At 43.4% G+C, this 24582-nt stretch overlaps 1 pseudogene; it reads left to right on the top strand.

Moving 5' to 3' along the window:
• Positions 1–1564: 1564 nt before the first annotated feature.
• LOC135559821 (endonuclease V-like) overlaps positions 1565–24582 on the top strand; it is a 37288-nt pseudogene continuing 14270 nt past the window's right edge.

The raw sequence follows: 24582 nt of genomic DNA, 5'->3' as shown, positions 1-24582 counted from the left end.
TCTGTCTCAGTTGTGTTTGAAATACAGTACAAGTGCCAGTGCAATGGAACTGCTGAATGTGAACTTTTTAGTGACACTTGGTGTTTAAGACAACTAGAAACTCGGGGGGGGAAACTAGGTAAAATCATAACGTCCGTGATCGTCCGGTCGGAAAGCCGGAGCTCGAGAAAGATGCCAGAGTTTCCGACTTGGATGATCATTCAAAACCAATTTCCCCGTTGGAGTTCGTTTTTTCACCAGTTTCCAGCTGTCTCGAAAGCACTGAAGTCGGAAATTCCCGAGTTTCCAGTTGTTCTGAACGTGGCAAGCGCTGTTTGGTTCCGCCTCTGGTCTGCCCACATGGAGAGATGTCACGAAACAACACAAGGTATGACAAACGATATTTATAACTAACCCAAGACACTGTCTCGTTTACAGTGGGGGCAATAGCCGCAGTGGGCAAAGCCAAGCACGAGCTAGCGAGATCCTATTGGGGCGTTGTGGCATGTATTTACATATTTTCGTTAGGGAACGCTTCCTCTGAAGTGCGTGTGTGCACAAACTCAATTCGACGTTGCACTCCTTTTTAAACTTAGGCAAAGCACCAAGTCTATAAAACTTAGTGCACTGTGTTCGTAACATATTATAGTTTTGCGAACAGAAATGTATTGAGAGCAGATGTTTCGAAAGAAGAGAGAATTCGGCCCAGTTTCACCTAGTTCCATCCTCTTCCACTACTCGCGACTGTACTTCCTCTCACTACCATATTTGGTGATAAGAAAACGAATGTTTCAGATTTATAGCCCCTGTGAAGTGTCGAGTTTCTCCTGTCTGTGGTACAAACGTTATTTTGAACGTCAGTGGTACACACAAAGAAAGATCTTCGCTGCAATAATTTGACACTTCTGCTTGTTCCTTTCGAATAACTACATGTCTATTCTTCCTCAAGAAGAAATACTCGCAGTGAAAAGGAGCACGCGCTGCTCCACCTCACCTGTGTCAGATTGTAGAACACCACAGACAGGTGTGACAGCTAGCTATCTAGCAAGCTCACATCATTTGCCAGCCTCTTGGTAGCTACAGTGCTTTCTAGCTAGGTAGTATAAATCAAGCCAGACATTACAAGAGGCAGAGCAGTTGTCTGGCACATGGAGCATTGACGGTCAGTGCCGTTCAAGATGAGAGAGGATGATTTTATTTTCCTAAGCATGACCTTGTTTTTCTATTAAAGCATATTGGATGAATGTCATTCAAATTCCATTCACCCAGTTCAATGTAACAAGCGATATGTTTTAGGCAACTACTTTATGCTCAAATTGTCCCTATACCCATCATGATGTTGCTACAACCTAGCCTATGAATGAAAGTTAACGTAGGTGCACACAGGCCGAGAGATACATTTGAGGTGACAGTGACATTCAATACTGCCCCTTGCGCACTCGTGCCTGTATCAAGCTTATATTGGATGTAATCATTAGTCCAACAGTTGCAAGCGTTTGTTGGACAAATTCAAATATGTTTATCCCCGTTTGCTTCCGTTTAAGAAACATTGTTAGAAGTGGGATGGAGGGAATGCACGGTTCGGATGTGCTCGGTGGCTGAGTTGTCGAAGCACAGCGACGTGCCTTCAAGTATGGAAGGGGCAGTGTAGAAAACCTCACTATATGAGCCACGTTACAATTCCCAGCAACTGGGTTAACCCTTTTGGCACGATGTTTGTCTTTCACGCCAGCGATCTGAGTTGTATATTCCCTGCTCCACTGTTCGCTACAATACCAAAATACCAAAGTCTCTTGGTGAGGTTGCTAGGTGTTGTACACAGGTTGTTTAGTATTATTGGGGTGCAAGTTTAATAACATTCTAACATTATGATTGTTGTTTTTTTGCTGGCTCGCTTTACATTTCAAAATGTTTTATCCGTTATCCAGTTAATTCAATTTGTAAAGTCTTAGGGACATTATTGTTTTCAAGTCAGTACAGTTCTAATATAGACAGTAAATTGGAATGAACATGCAATTGAAATAATGGGGCAAAAGCCCTGTTATTTGAATGTTTAATTCCATTTGGATCAATTGTGGGTCTACTCTCAGATGATAAAATTTAGAAAGGCAGAGTACAGGACAGTCCGGCTGTATTTTTTACTTCTGATACTGATGCACTGTCTGTTGCAGATCATCATTCTCCGAATTCTTCCTATATAGTGAAGTCACATAGCCCTATACTCCCAGCAGGCCTTGTTATTCAGCGAAATTTAACGCGCGTTCTGCCTCCTTTCCGATCCGAGCGGATATTCCTCGATCTAGAACCCAAGGCTTCAATATAGCCGACATATTTGTCACTTAACTTTTAAAATGTATTAACTTTGTGTGTCAGAAACATAACTAGTCACGATGTTTTAATCTGATTAGTCTACGTCAAAAGTCTCATGTAACCTACCTGCGCACGTTCATCCACTCCACTCAAATATAATTCCAGCATCCAAACTGCACACTGGCCAGTCAATCAATGGCAAGAGACATTTGATACAAAACACCCACAAATGTAATGACATTCATAGATCGTCAAGCCAAGCCGTTGATACTGAGTAGGGAGGGATCTATTTTATGTTTGTCGAGGTTGACGTACTCTATTTGACTAGTGTTGAAAACGTAAACCAAGATGAAGTCGATAATCGGTATGCAGTTATGCATTGCTTATTGGTTGTGTGTGGTGCATTGGCATAGAAACCTGTTGGTAGGAAAACGATGCATATGTTGGCCAAATACCACAAACCCCAAGATGCTTTATTGCTATTATAAACTGGTTACCAACGATATTAGAACAGTAAACAGTGATTTCAGCTAATCAGCGTTCAGGGCTCGAACCACCTGGTTTACAATTACAGGTATCATAAAAATGTAAATCTGATTTCCCCGTCTGATTGTAGTGTAGTGAGACAGTGGCATCGACTGTGCCACAAAACCATGTTGAAGTGGTCAATTCAATATTCCCAGGGGGACATTTTTAAATCTCATTTCCTACATGAGGTCAACGCTCCTGGGTGACAGACAGAACAAAGGGGGCCACCTGGAGGTCAGCGCCCCTGGGTGACAGACAGAACAAAGGGGGCCTCCTGGAGGTCAGCGCCCCTGGGTGCAAGACAGAACAAAGGGGGGGCCTCCTGGAGGTCAGCGCCCCTGGGTGACAGACAGAACAAAGGGGGCCTCCTGGAGGTCAGCGCCCCTGGGTGACAGACAGAACAAAGGGGGCCTCCTGGAGGTCAGCGCCCCTGGGTGACAGACAGAACAAAGGGGGCCTCCTGGAGGTCAGCGCCCCTGGGTGACAGAGGGGGCCTCCTGGAGGTCAGCGCCCCTGGGTGACGGACAGAACAAGAGAAAAACTGCTGATGCACAACCAAATTTAGAAATTGCACCTTGTGTATTCTACTATTCTAGCCCTCAACAGTAAATTGAGACCCAGACTGAGTTTCTGGCTTGGAACCAGCCCGGCACAAGTTGGTATTTTAAACCCTATGGTTGAATATCACATATCAACCACATAACCATGTAAAAGGTCTGAATGTAAGCCTAGTTATTCTTGTTCGATACTGGATAGCCCTTGTGAGGTTCAGGTAGGGTTGTCTTGGGAGAACAGTAGTAAGTTTCCCTATGACACCAGCTGAGGGACACAGCAACTGGGCAGGTGAGGTGAGACCTTTCCGCAAGAGAAAAGTTTCCTGCCAACAGTAACCCTGGAATGCTGCCAGTATCAGCTATCAGCCGTTGACTTGTGAATCTATTGTGACCGTCACTGATAATGGTATCATGTCCCTTTTCCCAGCGCTGCCTCCTTGGTAGATTTGTGTCTGACACTAGAGATGTAGAAGCCAAGCAGATGGTGTAGGGGGACCGGTGCTGTAGAATGCCTCATTACTAGTAGAAGTCTTCATCATCTGTTGGCCGGTCCAAATGTTCTCCCATCCTCTTCCCCCTTGGCCCTAACCCTTTGTTGTTTTTGCTCCCTCTCCTCTCTCTCTCCTAGTGAACCGGCCAGCCGGAGGCAGCAGGTGGTGGAGGAGGACACAGAGGATTGGCAGAGAAGTCCAGACTTCACCGGGTTGGAGGAGTGGACCTGTTGTTCATCGAAGGAGATGACGTCAACGCCTGTGCCCAGCTAGTGGTGCTCAGCTACCCAGACCTAGAGGTAAGGCACTGACTCTTTTCAGCTGACCATTTCTATGCAAATTCTAACCATTGGCTGTATCTTAATGCTATAAAGCCCAAACAGACCATTTCGACACTCATGCTAATCATGGGCTGCGTCTTAGTACTATAAAGTGGTTTCCTTTTCTCCTCTTGACTCATAGGCACTGTTTGAGCATACTAGATGAAAGAAAGATGGTGTTCTTTTTGTATTTCACCTGAATAGCTCTTCTGTATTAGTGTGGATCAAAGAAAGGAGACGAGGAAAGGAAGTGACTTGAAGGTATTGACACACAGGCCATGTCTGTTCAGTCATCCTAGCAGTTTGTGACCATGATTCTTGCCTCAACTTTTCATTGCCTCTATTTTTCATTCTTAACCGTTCCGCTCCCTCTATTGGACCCGACCCTAATTCTCCATCAAGGGCTGTCAACACATTCTGAAACACAACCCATCATAATTAATTATATTTGCCAGCTTGTTTTGTTGATATATGGACCAATTTTGTTGTAATGTTATTATACTAAGACTAATTAAATGTCCCCCAGTCAGTGCAGACACAATCATTTACCCAGAGTCTCTTCCATTGGTTTTTACTGGATTAAAACACAACATAGTGGTTTTTGCATCATCCGCCCAAACCATTTCAGAATAGCCAAGAGCCACAATGAATTTTTACAAATTGGCTGCTTGAAGTTAAAATAGTTTTGAATATCCAAGGATGAATATCTGAGTCATTTTCTGAATCATAGTAATTTATGTGACATTCACATGACAATTAACGTAGAAGATAGTAAAATACTAAATGAAAATTCTGACAAGGATGGGCATTTTAGCAGGAGTACTCCGACTCCTCCTCAATCAAATCAAATTGACTCGATAGAACAATGTGAAATAAATCAACACAATTTCTTAAACAAAATATACACTTGTATATATTGTGTATACACTTGTGGAGAAGATTGTCAAATTGGTCTTGGAACAGTGGCAAACCCAACACCATGGTAAATGGCTCCTCCTCTCTCTTCCAGCTGGACAACTTGGATTTGGTAACCCCACATTTGTAACCCCACACAAATGCTCTGATCTTGTCATGACCAAGGAGGTCAGACTGAGCCAGCCATTTTACCAGGAGGGTATTGTTACCCAAAATGGAGGGCTTGTCACTAACACATGACTCCACATGACTTTGAGGCATTGGGAAAAGGCAGAAGCAATTTCAGTGGATACATCCCTTGTAAGACTGACTAAGGATCCTAACTACATTATAATGACCCCATGTTCTCCAGAGCTCTGAACAAACTCTTCTAGCTCTTTTGAGAGCGGTTGAACAGGCTTGCAGTAGAAGCCATCAATGTGTACGATGTTTGGCACAATTGGATGTGGAGACCCAAAAACAAAATCGGAGCGAATCAACCATAGGTCAGCTGAACGAAGCAATGTGTAATAATGAATATCTCGGCCAAAGTATTTATCACAAAGCTCATCATAGTATATATTGAACTCTATAATTTCCTGGTTAACCATAATGCCATAAAAACATATTTCTGAGCCTCTGTAAGAGATTCATATCTTCCGATAAACCTGATCTAAAAATTGGAACAAATAACTGGTGAGGGAGAAAGAGCAAAATGTGCCATACCAGCTGTGGTCCAACGAGCGCTGTAAACTAAAGGCAATCTAATATAATGCGTCAGCAAGACTTCCCCACCCAGATCTGTGAGCACCATGTCATTCCTCACTTCCACAAGGCTTTTATGAGTTCTTTATCCTCAAACATTGCTCTTACCAAACCACACATACATTCTTCAATCTTTGAAAGTATATCAACATCAGTATTTTGTTCTCTGACGAATTTCAAAAGAAATGTATCCTCTCTGTGTTTTTGAAGGATTGTTTGCACAAATTATATAATGGAATATTATCAAGCCCGTCTATTGTTGAGATGCTTATTAAGGTACCCCCCCCCCCATGCCCAAAAGCCACCGTAATTCAAGAATGACTCTGATGATGGAATTTCCAAAAACAACACAGACTAACTCTCTCCACATGTCTTCCCTGGGGACATATCAAATACACCAAAACGCCTCCATCAATCAATAAATATTTGCATTATTTATTGCATTACCGCGTCAATTAAAATGCCTCATTTAAAAAAATTCACCCCCAAAATGACATTAATAATTCAAAAAAATATATACTGTATATTCCGATTAATTTTTATTGTATCATAATGTTCTTACTAAAGCAGGGTAACTAAATTCCAGGACTCAGGACCATCTATAAACCTTTTGGTAGACTTAAACTTAAAAAAATAACTCCCCCTGTGTAACACGACAAGTCGGCAAAAGAATGAGGAAAAATCCCAAAGACTTTGTCATCGACTTCAGGTAGATACCGTCCGCTCCAATGGATCCATCATTGGGGACCAAGATATAGATCTCTGTTCAATGATTAACAAAATGTTTTACTTGAGACCCAACTTTGTCAAAATAGGTAAGCCAGAACACTGTAGCGAGAGTTGTGCAGGTCAGTGGAAAGATATTCTGGGTTAAACTAAAGGCCCTCCTAAGACATCTAGAAAGACCACACACACAAGAGAGGGAAATTACATTTGATCAATCACATCCCCTTTTATGTGAGTATGCAGTACAGTATTGACTTCGAAACACAGACTCAGGTCTCTACCTCTCAGGACCAACAGAGACATTATGTTTTGCACCAGAATCAGTGTGGCTTTAAAGGGATAGTTCTGTGAAATTACATATTTATATTTATAAAAAGGAAAACCCGCACACTGAAAAAAAGACAGGTGACCGACCCTGACTTTAGTGTTTATTTACTTTTCATATTTGAACTGATTGTAAGCACTTAAGTCAAGGTCGGTCACCTGTCTTTTTTCAGGGTGTGGTACTGTATATACTCTTGTTTTTTAATGCTAGTTTCTGGAAAAAACAGCCCCTGGACCTAGACACACTGCTGTGCACAAGCGTTTCTCTTTCTTAGTTTATATAGTACCAGTCAAAAGATCAACACTATGAAATAATACATATGGGATCATGTAATAACCATGACAGTGTTAAACAAATCTAAATAGATTTGAGATTTTTCAAAGTAGCTACCCTTTGCCTTGATGACAGCTTTGCACACTCTTGGCATTCTCTCAACCAGCTTCTTGAGAAATGCTTTTCCAACAGTCTTGAAGGAGTTCCCACATATGCTGAGCACTTGTTGGCTGCTTTTCCTTCACTCTGCGGTCCAACTCATCCCAAACCATCTCAATTGGGTTGAGGTTGGGTGATTGTGGAGGCCAGGTCATCTGATGCAACACTCCATCACTCTCCTTGGTCAAATAGCCCTTACACAGCCTGGAGGTGTGTTTTGGGTCATTGTCCTGTTGAAAAACAAATGATACTCCCACTAAGCTCTAAGCAGATTGGATGATGTATCGCTGCAGAATGCTTTGGTAGCCAACCTGGTTAAGTGTGCCTTGAATTCTAAATAAATCCCAGACCGTGTCACCAGCAAAGCACCCCCACACCATCACACCTCCTCCATGCTTCACGGTGGGAACCACTCATGTGGAGATCATCCGTTCACCTACTCTGCGTCTCACAAAGACACGGCGGTTGGAACCGAAAAATCTCTGATTTGGACTCATCAGACTAAAGGACAGATTTCCACCGGTCTAATGTCCATTGATCGTGTTTCTTGCCCAAGCTACTCTCTTCTTAGAATTTGTGTCCTTTAGCAGTGGTTTCAATTCGACCATGAAGGCCTGATTCACTCAGTCTCCTCTGAACAGTTTATGTTGATGTGTCTGTTACTTGAACTCTGAAGCTTTTATTTGGGATGCAATTTCTGAGGCTGGTAACTCTAATGAACTTATCCTCTGCAGCAGAGGTAATTCTTGGTCTTCCTTTCCTGTCCTCATGAGAGCCAGTTTAATCATAGCGCTTGATGGTTTTTGCGACTGCATTGACTGACCTTCATGTCTTAAAGTAATGATGTAAAGTATTTTCTCTTTGCTTATTTGAGCTGTTCTTGCCATAAAATGGACTTTGTCTTTTACCAAATATGGCTGTCTTCTGTATACCACCCTACCTTGTCACAACACATCTGATTGTCTCAAACACATTAAGGAAAGAAATTCCACAAATTAACTTTTAACACGGCACACCTGTTAATTGAAATGCATTCCATGTGTACCTCATGAAGCTGGTTGAGAGAATGCCAAGCGTGTGCAAAACTTTCGTCAATGCAAAGGGTGGCTACTTTGAAGAATCTGAAATATAACATATTTAGATTTGTGCTGATGACAGTGAACCTTATAACAGTTGATATGCTTAATAATAAGCATAACAACTGTTATGCTTATAACAGTGAACCTTTTTTGTGGGATACACGAGGCAATTCTATCCCCAATTAAAAGGAATTGCAACCCTTTGCATGCACAGTGCATTCTTCCATCACATGTACATCTGATTCTCAAAATCTTGCACACTAATGAGATGCTATTGAGCCCACACTACTACACTGTCTGGGTTGAAAAATTGGTGGCAATCGGGGCAAATTTGAGGCTTTTTGAGGCTGACAACAAGCCATCCTCAAAAAGGTTGGAAAGTGACAGTGAAGATGAGGCCTCAGTCTGATGTTCAAGACGTGGCCATTGAGGAGATCCAGGGAGAGGACATGGAAGCCTGAGAGGAAGACAACTAGAGGTCGACTGATTAATCGGAATGGCCGATTTAATTAGGGCCAATTTCAAGTTTTCATAACAATCGGAAATCGTTATTTTTGGACACCAATCTGGCCGATTTGTTAAAATATAAATAAATATATAAAATAAACACCTTTTTTTTAACTAGGCAAGTCAGTTGAGAACACATTCTTATTTTCAATGACGGCCTAGGAACGGTGGGTTAACTGCCTTGTTAAGGGGCAGAACGACAGATTTTTACCTTGTCAGCTCGGGGATTCAATCTTGCAACCTTACAGTTAACTAATCCAACGCTCTAACCACCTGCCTCTCATTGCACTCCACGAGGAGCCTGCTTGCCTTAAGCGAATGCAGTAAGAAGCCAGGCTAGCATTAAACTTATATCTTGTAAAAAACAATCAATCAACCATAATCACTAGTTAACTACACATGGTTGATGATATCACTAGTTAACTACACATGGTTGATGATATCACTAGTTAACTACACATGGTTGATGATATTACTAGTTTATCTAGCGTGTCCAGCGTTGCATATAATCGATGCGGTGCGCATTCGCGGAAAAAGGACTGTCGTTGTTCCAACGTGTACCTAACCATAAACATCAATGCCTTTCTTAACATCAATACACAAGAATATATTTTTAAACCTGCAGATTTAGTTAATATTGCCTGCTAACATGATTTTCTTTTAACTAGGTAAATTGTGTCACTTCTCTTGCAACAGAGTCAGGGTATATGCAGCAGTTTGGGCCGCCTGGCTCGTTGCGAACTGTGTGAAGACACTTTCTTCCTGACAAAGAGAGCAAACTTCACCAAATGGGAGATGATTTAACAAAAGCGCATTTGTGAAAAAAAGCACAATCGTTGCACCACTGTACCTAACCATAAATATCAATGCCTTTCTTAAAATCAATACACAGAAGTATATATTTTTAAGCCTGCATATTTATCTAAAAGAAATCCAGGTTAGCAGGCAATATTAACCAGGTGAAATTGTGTCACTTCTCTTGCGTTCATTGCACCAGAGTCAGGGTTTATGCAACAGTTTGGGCCGTTGCATATAAAGTTCCGTATTTCACTGAAATAATAAAGGTTTTGTTTTCAAAATGATAGTTTCCGGATTCTACCATATTAATGACCAAAGGCTCGTATTTCTGTATGTTATAATTATGTCTATGATTTGATATTTGATAGAGCAGTCTAACTGAGCGATGGTAGGCAGCAGCAGGCTCGTAGGCATTCATTCAAACAGCACTTTCATGCGTTTTGCCAGCAGCTCTTCGCAATGCTTCAAGCATTGAGCTGTTTATGACTTCAAGCCTATCAACTCCCAAGATTAGGCTGGTGTAACCGATGTGAAATGGCTAGCTAGTAGGCAGGGTGCGCGCTAATAGCGTTTCAAACGTCACTCGCTCTGAGACTTGGAGTAGTTGTTCCCCTTGCTCTGCAAGGATCGTGTATTTTGTGGAGCGATGGGTAACGCTGCTTCGAGGGTGGCTGCTGTTGATGTGTTCCTGGTTCGAGTCCATTTAGGGGCGAGGAGAGGGAGGGCAGCTATACTGTTACACTGGCAATACTAAAGTGCCTATAAGAACATCCAATAGTCAAAGGTATATGAAATACAAATGGTATAGAGATAAATTGTCCTATAAATACTATATTAACTACAACCTAAAACCTCTTACCTTGGAATATTGAAGTCTCATGTTAAAAGGAACCACCAGCTTTCATATGTTCTCATGTTCTGAGCAAGTAACTTAAACGTTAGCTTTTTCACATGGCACATATTGCACTTTTACTTTCTTCTCCAGCACTTTGTTTTTGCATTATTTAAACCAAATGGTCAATGTTTCATTATTTATTTGAGGCTAAATTGATATTTATTGATGTATTATATGAATTTATTGATGTATTATATTAAGTTAAAATAAGTGTTCATTCAGTATTGTCGTAATTGTCATAATTACAAATACACTTTAAAAAATCGGCCGATTTAATCGGTATCGGCCTTTTTTGGTGGTCCTTCAATAATCGGTATCGGTGTTGAAAATCTTAATCGGTCGACCTCTAAAGACAACCAAAGCTTTAGTTTCTAGACTATCATTTTACAGATGTATATTGTAAAGGTTTTTGGGAGATGCAATGGATCATTCAATATTTCCTTTATTTTGTTGTTCAGTGTAATCATCCCATGTGAACTGAAAATGGTTGTCTAGCAATGATCAACATCCAATTTAAGCGCTTGAAGAATTGTTTGCTTCAACAAAGTATTGGGTGTGAATATTTAAGGAAATTAGGTATTTCTGTATTTCAACTTCAGGAGGCTGAAGAAATTTGGCTTGTCACCAAAAGCACTCAAAACTTTTACAGATGCTAAGTCGAGAGCATCCTGGCGGGCTGTATCACCACCTGGTACGGCAACTGCTACGCCCACAACCGTAAGGCTCTCCAGGGGGTAGTGAGGTCTGCACAACGCATCACCGGGGGCAAACTACCTGCCCTCCAGGACACCTACACCACGCCATGTCACAGGAAGGCCATAAAGATCATCAAGGACAACAACCACCCGAGCCACTGCCTGTTCACCCCGCTATCATCCAGAAGGCGAGGTCAGTACAGGTGCATCAAAGCTGGGACCGAGAGAAGCTGTTTTTCAGTATATCTCAAGGCCATCAGACTGTTAAACAGCCACCACTAACAGTGAGTGGCTGCTGCCAGCATACTGACTCAACTCCAGCCACTTTAATAATGGAAATTGATGTAAAAAATGTATCACTAGCCACTTTAAACAATGCCACTTAATATAATGTTTACATACCCTACATTACTCATCTCATATGTATATACTGTACTCGATACCATCTACTGCATCTTGCCTATGCCGTTCTGTACCATCACTCATTCATATATCTTTATGTACATATTCTTCATCCCTTTACACTTGTGTGCATAAGGTAGTAGTTGTGGAATTGTTAGGTTAGATTACTCGTTGGTTATTACTGCGTTGTCGGAACTAGAAGCACAATCATTTCGCTACACTCGCATTAACATCTGCTAACCATGTGTATGTGACAAATTAAATGTGATTTGATTTAATAACATGTTTTCAATTTGTCATTATGGGGTGTTGTGTGTAGATGGGTGAGAATTAAAATTCCGGCTGTAACACCACAACATGTGGAATACGTTGAGGAGGTTGAATACTTTCTGAAGGCACTGCATTAGATAGAACACAGGAATACGTTGAGGAGGTTGAATACTTTCTGAAGGCACTGCATTAGATAGAACACAGGAATACGTTGAGGAGGTTGAATACTTTCTGAAGGCACTTGCTTTAGATAGAACACAGGCATACGTTGAGGAGGTTGAATACTTTCTGAAGGCACTTGCTTTAGATAGAACACAGGCATACGTTGAGGAGGTTGAATACTTTCTGAAGGCACTGCATTAGATAGAACACAGGAATACGTTGAGGTTGAATACTTTCTGAAGGCACTGCATTAGATAGAACACAGGAATACGTTGAGGAGGTTGAATACTTTCTGAAGGCACTGCATTAGATAGAACACAGGAATACGTTGAGGAGGTTGAATACTTTCTGAAGGCACTGCATTAGATAGAACACAGGCATACGTTGAGGAGGTTGAATACTTTCTGAAGGCACTGCATTAGATAGAACACAGGAATACGTTGAGGAGGCTGAATACTTTCTGAAGGCACTGCATTAGATAGAACACAGGCATACGTTGAGGAGGTTGAATACTTTCTGAAGGCACTTGCTTTAGATAGAACACAGGCATACGTTGAGGAGGTTGAATACTTTCTGAAGGCACTTGCTTTAGATAGAACACAGGCATACGTTGAGGAGGTTGAATACTTTCTGAAGGCACTGCATTAGATAGAACACAGGAATACGTTGAGGTTGAATACTTTCTGAAGGCACTGCTTTAGATAGAACACAGGCATACATTTATACCGTTGTTCTCTGCTGTCTGTTCCCTGTGTCCACTACCAGCTGCTGTATGAGGACAGTCAGATGGTGACCCTGACCGCCCCCTACATCTCACGGTTCCTGGCCTTCAGGGAGACTCCCTATCTGCTGGAGGCCATGCAGCGCCTGGAGACGACCCAGCCCCCCCTGCTACGTCAGCCGGCTACCTCAGCCGGCTATCTCTGGTCAGGGTCTGGCCACTTTGGCATTGGAGATGTTTCGGTTTAACTGACGTATTTACTGTTATACTCAGAACACTAATGTTTACATTTAGTTCAATTTACTAAATCTCACTCTGACATGTCTCATACGGTCTAACTTCTGTTGAGACTAAATGTTCCGTTTCATTGATGTTTTCGGTTTGCTGTGTCCAACTTGTTTAACTGTTCACCTCAGAGCGATGCAGCTCTGGGTGTTAATGCTTTTCTTTTTAGCTGTCCAATAACCCTCCATCTTCCTCTCCCACGATGTGTCAGCTCTGTGCCATCCATACCTTCCCACTCTCCTGTGTTAGTCACAGCCCACACAAATCACTCACTCCCACCTCAAGTCGGGTCCCTATCCACACATGCACACACACGCAAAACACCTCTCCGGCGCAAAACACTCACACACACTCGCCGTCTTCTGCCTAACACATGCACACTGCCCTCATGAATTTATCACTGACATTTAGCCACGGACACTGACATTTAGCCACGGACACTGACATTTAGCCACGGACACTGACATTTAGCCACGGACACTGACATTTAGCCACGGACACTGACAGACCAGTCCCTGCTGCTGTATGTACAGCCCCTCAAATGATTTCTACATGGCTTATGATTCACAGCAGAACCGTGCCTGTACAACCACCTTGACACTGTAACAAATCAGTGAAAGGGCGGTTGGCACAGTTCAATACATCCAGCCAACAAAATCTCACGAAGTCTTGGGAAAACTCTTATTTTGTTAGCCTGTAATGAAGACCTCATGCTTAGAAGTACAAGGGACAGCAGAGAGCTGCTTTGAGTCTTGTCCATCTCTCACCGTTGCCTCTTTCTGTACTTGTCCATCTCTCACCGTTGCCTCTTTCTGTACTTGCCCATCTCTCACCCGTTGCCTCTTTCTGTACTTGCCCATCTCTCACCCGTTGCCTCTTTCTGTACTTGCCCATCTCTCACCGTTGCCTCTTTCTGTACTTGCCCATCTCTCACCCGTTGCCTCTTTCTGTACTTGCCCATCTCTCACCGTTGCCTCTTTCTGTACTTGCCCATCTCTCACCGTTGCCTCTTTCTGTACTTGCCCATCTCTCACCTGTTGCCTCTTTCTGTACTTGCCCATCTCTCACCCGTTGCCTCTTTCTGTACTTGCCCATCTCTCACCCGTTGCCTCTTTCTGTACTTGCCCATCTCTCACCCGTTGCCTCTTTCTGTACTTGCCCATCTCTCACCGTTGCCTCTTTCTGTACTTGCCCATCTCTCACCCGTTGCCTCTTTCTGTACTTGCCCATCTCTCACCCGTTGCCTCTTTCTGTACTTGCCCATCTCTCACCCGTTGCCTCTTTCTGTACTTGCCCATCTCTCACCGTTGCCTCTTTCTGTACTTGCCCATCTCTCACCCGTTGCCTCTTTCTGTATCTGTCCCCAATAAGTGGTCTTGGTGGATGAAATGGTCTGTTCCACTACAAAGGTGAGTAGTGGAACAGACAGTCTCGGTCTCAAACTGAGACTGAGCTACTTACTGTCTCAAGCTACATACTGTCTACTAATAGCATTGACTATTTACTACTAACAGGAGCCTGCTACATACTTGCATAACAATTCAGACTTCAGCTGGTTGTGACGGTCATGTCCCCTACTATATATACGGGGTTGTCTTTTTCCCAGAGTTTGGCCTGGCGTGTCACCTGGGAGTCCTGTCAGGGCTTCCCTGTATAGGTGTGGCCAAGAACCTCCTGTCTCCTGTGGAGATGAACGAGGAGACCAGTCACAGGTGAGAGCTCTACCGCTCACATTTCACACTGGTAGAGACCAAAATGATGAACAGATAAACACATTTTTGCAGAGGGGTGGAATTGCATTGAATCAAAGGACATTGGACTACTAAACTGTAGCCTACCTACAGTAGGTCTGCATTTGAGCAAATGTCTGACCGCCAATGTCAAGCTTTTGTCAAGCTTTTCTTCTCCTCTTCTGGGGACCATACCATTCTGGGGACCATACCATTCTGGGGACCATACCATTCTGGGGACCATACCATACTCGTGGCATGGTCCCTTTTCCTGTTGCTGTATCAAACAACATTTGAATGCAACAACAAAATAATTATTGGCATACAGTTTTATAATGTTAATTTCATCTTCATGAATCATTCATGTGGGCTCTTGTCTACCTTTGAGCTCTATTTGTCACACTTAGTCATACTGTAGCTGTGTTGAAATTGGAGCACAGAGAGCACAATGCATTATTCATCATTCTATTGTGATAAATGTTTTTAAGGTACTGTGTTTTCTTGCCTGGATCTATTGTAATATTTTATTGTGGGATGTTAGTTTCTCTCCCCAGTGTTTCTGTGGCTTGAACAGTGTTATACAAGTTGAGCAAAAACAAAAACCTGTTGGTGAAAACCGTAAACCAGCTCTTACTGAAGAGAATACTGGTGGGAGAAGTCTCCGGTAAATATATATATATTTTTAAAGCAATTATGCAGCAATTTGTGTTAAGTAAATGTACCCTTTGTTTCGTTGTGGGAAATTCCAATCCAAAGTTACAAATAATTACATTTTAAGGAAATGAATTGCATGCTTCAGGCTTGCAACAGAGCAGTACTTTAGTGTGATGGTTTGGTGTCTGTAATGACTGATGGAGGGGTGGTAGTAATGTCAGAGGTAAGGGTTTCACTCTCTTCTGGTGAAGGATTTTGAATGCGAGAGATGGAGACAGACAAACAGTCGGACAGACAGACATGGCACTAACATGATTAATGTGACCACAATGCTAACAGATTTCCATCGCAAAAGGCCATGGGAGTTTAGCTCAGTACCCTGAACACGCGCCACCAGCAATCAACTGCTAAAAGGCCTCCGCACCCTAAAAACTCAATTACCAGGCAATAACCGCAGCTCAAACTGTCCCCGCGACACACATCTATGTTAGTGTACCGCACTGATCTTACATAACACTTTGTGAAAAACAGTTGATGTCCCTCAGCTCTAACGGCTGTTATGTTTAGACTCAGATTAGGTTTCCACTGTTTATGACCGGAGAAACGGGTAGCGACTCCCAAGTTAATTCGATCTCTCTCAGGCGACAGTTAGCGTCTCACAGACGATAGCGATCGCGTAAGCCTCGCTAACCGAACTACTGTAGCCGCGGTGTGGATTGCATTGGCTGAGGTTTCTGAGCCTCTGAACAGTATCTGTTCAGAGGCTCAGAAGCGCTGTCTCTCAGCTAGTCTTTCATTAAGGTATCAGGTAGCTTTTAGCCGTCCAGATACATTTCCCTCAGGCTTTTAGCGAGCGACGCTCCAGTTATTTTAAATGGAACATTAGAACACCTCTTATCTTGACTTTGAGACTGGCGTCAGGGTCCGTTTTCAAACGATGACTCACTGCAGATTGTAGAATGATAGATGCGACCTCCCTGACTTCAATATTGCTTAGATGCAAGCGTAGCGTTAAACTGCCATGTGTGCAGTTGGTTTTGCTCGTTAATCACATCAATGCAACGTGAGTCATATTTGTTCCTCCAACTGCTCTCACCTGAAATTAGATTAGGGGAATCTGTGTGTTCCTACATCCAGAGTGAAGGAGACGTCAGACACTCACAGACACCCAATGTGTCCCTCGGGTTATGAAATGTCCAAGTGTTTTTCGTAACATTGCGATGACGCCCAATAGGTTTGCTGTTGGACAATCAATTAGAATCCAAGCAAAGTGTCCATTGAAACATCGCATTACAATTTACGTGAATAGTTCATGTGATTGAAACATGAAGGCTTGTATAGAAGTTCCTTTAATCATGGAGCCTCTGTTGTCACGGTGACATCACATTTCTGTGTCCGTGTTACCCACTGCGTCTTATTATGGGATAAAGGTTTGTATGGACATGCCACTGGTCTTCTCTCCTGTGCGTGTGTGTGTGCGTGCGCGAGCATGTGTACAATGTGTGTGTTATGCGTCACTGCAACACATTCAGCCCCAGGTGTACAGGCCATCAATGGTTCTATTGTGTGCATTTCCAGGGAGTGACTCACTGAGGACTGTTGAATGAGATGAGCTCGATGGATAGAGGCTTCATTCCATTCACACGACATCTGCTGCCCCTGCCTGCTGATAGGTGGCTGGAATTCCTCTCTGTCTCTCTTGTTCACTTCTCTTTCTTTGTCTCCACTCTATTTCCCAGCTCTCACTCCTTTCACTCCTTCTCTCTCTACTCTCTCTGCAACTGCCGTCTCTCAATATCTCATCGTAATTTTTCACCTCTCCCAGAACCCTTCACGCACTCTTTCTCTTCCTCTTCCTCTCTGGCACTGAGTCAAACCACTGTGTTATTGATGGTTGGTCTGTCTCATGTCCTACTGCCCAGGGTGGCTGACTCCGACAGACACACTGGTCTCCTAAATGCCACCAGATGGGCCCTGGGCCCTACCTGGCCCCTCACATGGCGTATCTTCATGTCCTGTATTATAATTAGTTATAGTGAAATGGATAGGACATCAATGCTTTCATTAGTTTAAAGCCAAGTCCTCATCTCCAATGAGACACCTGTTACAGCATCAGTCTTGGCAACAGGGATGAGGATGGTTCGTTTTGATCTGAATGTATCTCAAGCTGATTGCAGGATCTGAGAGCCTCTCTCATATTAACACGATATCATCCAATATGTGTAATATCAGATTTTTACCTTTCAAGTTTAAGGTCGAGTGAAGACGGGATTGTGCGTTTTTTCACGGACCGATGACTCACACCAGCCTATGCACTTCAAACGAGATATACATTTCATGATCAAAAGTATGTGGACACCTGCTTGTCGAACATCTTATTCCAAAATCAAGGGCATTAGTATGGAGTTGGTCCCCCCTTTGCTGCTCTTACAGCCTCTACTCTTCTGGGAAGGATTTCCACTAGATGTTGGAACTTTCATTCAGCCACAAGAGCATTAGTGAGGTCAGGCACTAATGTTGGGCGATTAGACCTGGCTCGCAGTCTGAGTTCCAATTCATCCCAAAGGTGTTTGATTGGGTTGAGGTCAGGGCTCTGTGCAGGCCGGTCAAGTTCTTCCACATCAATCTCAACAAACGATTGGACCTTGCTTTGTGCATGGGGGTATTGTCATGCTGAAATGGGAAAGGGCCTTCCGCAATCTGTTGCCACAAAGTTGGAGGCACAGAATCGTCAAGAATGTCATTGTATGCTGTAGTGTTAAGATTTCCCTTCACTGGAACTAAGACTCCTGAACCATGGAAAACAGCCCCAGACCATTATTCATCCTCCACCAAACTTTTACTGCCAGATGGTGAAGCGTGATTCATCACTCCAGAGAACATATATCCACTGCTCCAGAGTCCAATGGCGGCGAGCTTTCACCACTCCAGCCAACGCTTGGCATTGCACAAGGTGATCTTAGGCTTGTGTGTGGCCATGGAAACCCATTTCCCGACGAACAGTTCTTGTGCTTGTTTCTTCCAGAGGCAGTTTGGAACTCGGTAGTGAGTGTTGCAACCAAGGATAGATGATTTTTACACACCTCATTACTCGGCGGTCCCGTTCTGTGAGCTTGTGGCATCCTATGACGGTGCCGTAATGAAAGTCAATGAGCTCTTCAGTAATGCCATTCTATTCTGTGGAGATTGCATGGCTGTGTGCTCAATTTTATACACTGTGTGGCTGAAATTGCCAAATTCACTCATTTTAAGGGGTGTGCACATACTAAACTCAGCAAAAAAAGGAACCTCTCACTGTCAACTGCGTTTATTTTCAGCAAACATAACATGTGTAAATATTTGTATGAACATAACAAGATTCAACAACTGAGAGACAAACTGAACAAGTTCCACAGACATGTGACTAAGAGAAATGGAATAATGTGTCCCTGAACAAAGGGGGGGTCGAAATCAAAAGTAACAGTCAGTATCTGGTGTGGCCACCAGCTGAATTAAGTACTGCAGTGCATCTCCACACTCTTCCACCAAGGCACCTGCAAGTTCCCGGGTATTTCTGGGGGGGAATGGCCTTAGCCCTCACCTTCCGATGCAACAGGTCCCAGACGTGGTCAATGGGATTGAGATCCGGGCTCTTCACTGGCCATGGCAGAACACTGACATTCCTGTCTTGCAGGAAATCACGCACAGAACGGCTGGTGGCATTGTCATGCTGGAGGGTCATGTCAGGATGAGCCTGCAGGAAGGGTACCACATGAGGGAGGAGGATGTCTTCCCTGTAACGCACAGTGTTAAGATTGCCTGCAATGACAACAAGCTCAGTCCGATGATGCTGTGACACACCGCCCCAGACCATGACGGACCCTCCACCTCCAAATCGATCCCGCTCCAGAGTACAGGCCTCGGTGTAACGCTCATTCCTTCGATGATAAACGCAAATCTGACCTTTACCCCTGGTGAGACAAAACCGCAACTCGTCAGTGAAGAGCACTTTTTGCCAGTCTTGTCTAGTCCTGCGACGGTGGGTTTGTGCCCATAGGCGACGTTGTTGCCGGTGATGTCTTGTGAGGACCTGCCTTACAACAGGGCTACAAGCCCTCAGTCCAGCCTCTCTCAGCCTATTGCAGACAGTCTGAGCACTGATTGAGGGGTTGTGCGTTCCTGGTGTAACTCGGGCAGTTGTTGTTGCCATCCTGTTCCTGTCCCGCAGGTGTGATGTTCGGATGTACCGATCCTGTGCAGGTGTGATGTTCGGATGTACCGATCCTGTGCAGGTGTGATGTTCGGATGTACCGATCCTGTGCAGGTGTGATGTTCGGATGTACCGATCCTGTGCAGGTGTGATGTTCGGATGTACCGATCCTGTGCAGGTGTGATGTTCGGATGTACCGATCCTGTGCAGGTGTGATGTTCGGATGTACCGATCCTGTGCAGGTGTGATGTTCGGATGTACCGATCCTGTGCAGGTGTGATGTTGTGCAGGATGTACCGATCCTGTGCAGGTGTGATGTTCGGATGTACCGATCCTGTGCAGGTGTGATGTTCCGGATGTGATGTTCCGATCCTGTGCAGGTGTGATGTTCCTGGATGTACCGATCCTGTGCAGGTGTGATGTTCGGATGTACCGATCCTGTGCAGGTGTGATGTTCGGATGTACCGATCCTGTGCAGGTGTGATGTTCGGATGTACCGATCCTGTGCAGGTGTTTTTTGTTGTTTTTTTACCTTCTATTTATACAGGTTTTTTCTCATTGAGATAACTTCTCTTTTCCAAGAGAGACCTGGTCCAATAGCAGCAGGGTGAACAACGTTTCAGACAAAACAACTTGCATACACTAACACAACATTAAACAAAACTATAAACACACATACAGTAACAACAACAAAAACATTTTACGTTAATAACACGAAAGTCTGGCCTAAGGACAATTACACTCTTCTGTGATATATTCATTGATCAAGTGTTTAAAATCCATCAACGAAACTAGATCATCACATTTTTTAATATTCAGGAGAGAATTCCAGGGCCACGGAGCTGAGTAAACTAAAACTATTTCTACCATGACCTGTTCTGATTTTTGGTACTGTTAGAAGCAAATGAGAATTGGACTGTAATTTATATTTATTTACCGACCTGACTAAAAAAGAACAGAGATAAAATGGCATTTTTACCCAATATGGCCTTATAAATCAGTGTATACCAGTGTTTAAGCCTACGCAAGTTCAATGACGACCAGCCAACAGTGCTGTAGAGATCACAATGATGTGTTAGATGTTTCTGATTTGTAATGAATCTTAGGGCTGCATGATACACTGAATCAAGTGCTCTCAGGGTAGTGGCTGAGGCCTGCATACAGTAGGGCAAAAACTTATTTAGTCAGCCACCAATTGTGCAAGTTCTCCCACTTAAAAATATGAGAGAGGCCTGTAATTTTCATCATAGGTACACTTCAACTATGACAGACAAAATGAGAAAAAAAATCCAGAAAATCACATTGTAGGATTTGTAATGAATTTATTTGCAAATTATGGTGGAAAATAAGTATTTGGTCAATAACAAACGTTTCTCAATACTTTGTTATATACCCTTTCTTGGCAATGACAGAGGTCAAACGTTTTCTGTAAGTCTTCACAAGGTTTTCACACACTGTTGCTGGTATTTTGGCCCATTCCACCATGCAGATCTCCTCTAGAGCAGTGATGTTGTGGGGCTGTTGCTGGTCAACACAGACTTTCAACTCCCTCTGAAAAGTGTCTATGGGGTTGAGATCTGGAGACTGGCTAGGCCACTCCAGGACCTTGAAATGCTTCTTACGAAGCCACTCCTTCGTTGCCCGGGCGGTGTGTTTGGGATCATTGTCATGCTGAAAGACCCAGCCACGTTTCATCTTCAATGCCCTTGCTGATGGAAGGAGGTTTTCACTCAAAATCTCACGATACATGGCCCCATTCATTCTTTCCTTTACACAGATCAGTCGTCCTGGTCCCTTTGCAGAAAAACAGCCCCAAAGCATGATGTTTCCACCCCCATGCTTCACAGTAGGTATGGTGTTCTTTGGATGCAACTCAGCATTCTTTGTCCTCCAAACACGACGAGTTGAGTTTTTACCAAAAAGTTAGATTTTGGTTTCATCTGACCATATGACATTCTCCCAATCTTCTTCTGGATCATCCAAATGCTCTCTAGCAAACTTCAGACGGGCCTAGACATGTACTGGCTTAAGCAGGGGGACACGTCTGGCACTGCAGGATTTGAGTCCCTGGCGGCGTAGTGTGTTACGGATGGTAGACTTTGTTACTTTGGTCCCAGCTCTCTGCAGGTCATTCACTAGGACCCCCTGTGTGGTTCTGGGATTTTTGCTGACCGTTCTTGTGATCATTTTGAGCCCACGAGGTGAGATCTTGCGTGGAGCCCTAGATCGAGGGAGATTATCAGTGGTCTTGTATGTCTTGCATTTCCTAATAATTGCTCCCACAGTTGATTTCTTCAAACCAAGCTGCTTACCTTTTGCAGATTCAGTCTTCCCAGCCTGGTGCAGGTCTACAATTTTGTTTCTGGTGTCCTTTGACAGCTCTTTGGTCTTGGAGTTTGGAGTGTGACTGTTTGAGGTTGTGGACAGGTGTCTGGTATACTGATAACAAGTTCAAACAGGTGCCATTAATACAGGTAACGAGTGGAGGACAGAGGAGCCTCTTAAAGAAGTTACAGGTCTGTGAGAGCCAGAAATCTTGCTTGTTTGTAGGTGACCAAATACTTATTTTCCACCATAATTTGCAAATAAATGTTTTCTCATTTTGTCTGTCATCGTTGAAGTGTACCTATGATGACAATTACAGGCCTCTCATCTTTTTAAGTGGGAGAACTTGCACAATTGGTGGCTGACTAAATACTTTTTTGCCCCACTGTATATACAACATCACTAAAATCTAAAACCGATAGTAATGTACATCGTACCAGCTCCTTCCTTGCCTCAAAGAAAAACAAGCCTTATGCCGATAATACAAATCTATTCTCAGCTTGAGCTTCCTTATCAAGTTCTCTACATGCACAGTGAAGCTCAGCTTATAATCAACCCACACACCCAAATATTTCTACACTTTAACTTGCTGTATAGTATGTCCAGCCAATGTAGCAATGACATGATTGGTAACATGCCTGGCATTTGAAAATACCATGCATTTTGTTTTACCTGAATTTAGAACTAGTTTTAAATCATACAGATTCTGTTGTATAATGTTAAATGCTCTTTGGACATTTTCAAAAGCTAAAGATAAACTACTACCACTTGAATAAAAAACAGTATCATCTGCATAAAAGTTAACATCCACTGTTTCAATAAGATCCCCAATGTTGTTGATATACAAAATGAATAACAGTGGGCCCAAAATAGAACCTTGCAGATAGAACCTGAGCACACCTCTATGGACTCAGATCTACAACCATCCGCCATTACACATTGTGTACGATTTGATATTGTTTTGTTACACGTGGTCTGCCACTGCGAGGACAATCAGCTGTCCGTCCTGTCTCCCTGTAGCGCTGTCTTAGGCGTCTCACAGTACCGACATTGCAATTTATTTCCCTGGCCACATCTGCAGTCCTCATGCCTCCTTGCAGCATGCCTAAGGCACGTTCACGCAGATGAGCAGGGACCCTGGGCATCTTCCTTTTGGTGTTTTTCAGAGTCAGTAGAAAGGCCTCTTTAATGTCCTAAGTTTTCATAACGGTGACCTTAATTGCCTACCGTCTGTAAGCAGTTAGTGTCTTAACAACTGTTCCACAAGTGCATGTTCATTAATTGTTTATGGTTAATTGAACAAGCACGGGAAATAGTGTTTAAACCCTTTACAATGAAGATCTGTGAAGTTATTTCGATTTTTACGAATTATCTTTGAAAGACGGGGTCCTGACATTTCTTTTTTTGCTCAGTTTATACATAGTATATTACCAGGAAGGGAACAGGACAGCTACTAGCATGTTGCCTTGTGAGAAAGACAGGAACATGGCTGACAGGGCTGTGAAGAACATGTCAGGGCCTCATCCTCCCCTCGAAGAAAAGAGAGACCGAGGAGATGGCAGAGAGCGAGACTTTGATATTGCAAGAAAAATACACCCACAGACAGAAAGTCAGACATGCACAGACGGACGGACGGACAGTAGTAGAGAGGTGTAGAGAGAGAGAGAGAGAGGTGTAGAAAGTAGTAGTGTGGATGAAGGATGGTCTGACTCCACTCCTCCTCCTCAGATTGCTTCATTGCAGAAGGGAGGAGACCGATTCCCTCTGACTAGCGACTCAGGAAAAGTGCTGGGGAGGGTTAGACTCACACACACGTTCACCGTTTGCACACAAACACGTAATCAGTAGTTCTAAACATACAGTCTCTCCTCTGTCTGTCTCTCTGTTTCTCCTCTCTCTCGCTTCATCCCTTTTCGTCCACTTTCTTTCTAGGCCCTGCGTAGTCCTGACGGCAGTACCAAACCAGTGTATGTTTCAGTGGGTCAAAAGATCAACCTGGACACGGCCCTGCGCCTCACACACTCCTGCTACCGTGTCCCAGAGCCTATCAGACAGGTACACAAACACACGCATATGAAAAGAGCCACTCTGTCACCAGATTAGAAGTCAGTCCGATCAATGAAAGCCAACTGTGATTAACCCTGTTAAATGTCAAATGGCTGGGAGGAACAGAGCAAATCAATACGGCTTGCTGGACAGGGGACACCATGTGAAGTTCACCTGTCTATTATGCTTCTCTCATAGAGCGGGATAGCGGCTGCACTTGCCACAAAGCCTGTTGTAGCATGGGCAGCGCCATTGAAGTTTATAATGGCAAAAACAGAGTGAGCTGGCTCTCTTTCTAGCTTTATGCTCATCTCCACCTGCAGTCTGTTAGTGTTATTCTGCATTCCTGCCACTAGACTGTGCTGTTCCCTTAGGGAAAAGTGTGGTGCCATAACTCATCTGCCTTACACACTGTGCTGCTGTCAAAATCAGCCCTGCACTGCACCCAGTGCTATCACACACACACACACATACACATAAACTCACTCACTCACTCACTC

This window comes from Oncorhynchus nerka, linkage group LG15, assembly GCF_034236695.1.
Source record: "Oncorhynchus nerka isolate Pitt River linkage group LG15, Oner_Uvic_2.0, whole genome shotgun sequence".
Taxonomy (NCBI): Eukaryota; Metazoa; Chordata; class Actinopteri; order Salmoniformes; family Salmonidae; genus Oncorhynchus; species Oncorhynchus nerka.
Note: the sequence above shows the minus strand (reverse complement) of the source record. Positions and strands in the feature narration are given on the sequence as shown.